Here is a 1,066-nt window from a genome sequence, read left to right on the forward strand (position 1 = left end):
ACAGCGTCAGTGAAATCTATGCAGTCATGAATGGGGGTCTCGGGGTCTGGGTCTGGCAACAGATTGGCTGGGTTGATGACAGTCTGGGTGGGTGGAGGAAAATTCCTCCTCAATCTGTTCCCCTGCTTCCTCAACTCTCCTCCCCGCTGCAGCTATCTTTTGTGTTTCAGTCCTAATGCCTCCGCATTCTTCCTCCGTGAAGGGGGTAATTAAAAGCTGTTGGCAATCGTCCCAGGTGAGGCAGTGAGTCCGAAAGACACTTTCTAAGAGTCCTATTAATGCCTGGAGTTTCTCAGAGAAAGGCGGATTCTGTGCCTTCCAGTTGTACAGGTCACTAGTTGAGAAAGGCACGTAAACCATAAAGGGCCTGTCTGTGTGATGCCCCTGGAGTGGCGCTTCTCGCAAGGGGAGGATGGCCGAGGTGGTGGTATTGGCTGATGCCCTGCCCAGAGCGGGAGCAGGAGGCCCATAGGGGTTACCTGCCCGCGACTGAGGAGGTGAGGCGGTGCTATTTGGCCTCTGTTGTCCTGGATTATAGGGTGGGGGAAGGTCACTGTCCTCCAGTGGAGATTGGAGGACTGAGGGACTGGGCCGTCTTGGAGATTCAGTTGCTGCATGTTTCGGGGGTCCCACAACTAAGACTCGCGCCCCTAGAGAAAGGGCACACCGGCGGAGCCAAGGAGGGGGTGTCTGAACGAGGTTTAACCATTAATTGATGTAGGGAAGCTGATCGGGATGTCCCGGGTCTCCCATGATAACCTTCCAAACATCCCTCACTAAACCCCTGTCAAAAGAACCCTCCAGAGACTAGTTTACATCAAAAGACAGCCACTCAACTTTACACAATGTTTTTAGTCTGCCTGGAGAAAACTTTATGCCACAGTCAGCTCCTTCTACAAACCCTTCTTTGAAACGTCGCAGGAGACAACTCAAGGGTGTCTTCTGTGAGCTCAGGCTTCCCACTATCGCTTGCGCAGAAAACACAAAACAGACACTCAGACAAGAACAATCAGACACTCAGACAAGAACAATCAGACACTCGGACAAGAACAATTACTGGGGCGTA

The sequence above is a fragment of the Pteropus alecto genome, unplaced genomic scaffold, assembly GCF_000325575.1.
Source record: "Pteropus alecto unplaced genomic scaffold, ASM32557v1 scaffold213, whole genome shotgun sequence".
NCBI lineage: Eukaryota > Metazoa > Chordata > Mammalia > Chiroptera > Pteropodidae > Pteropus > Pteropus alecto.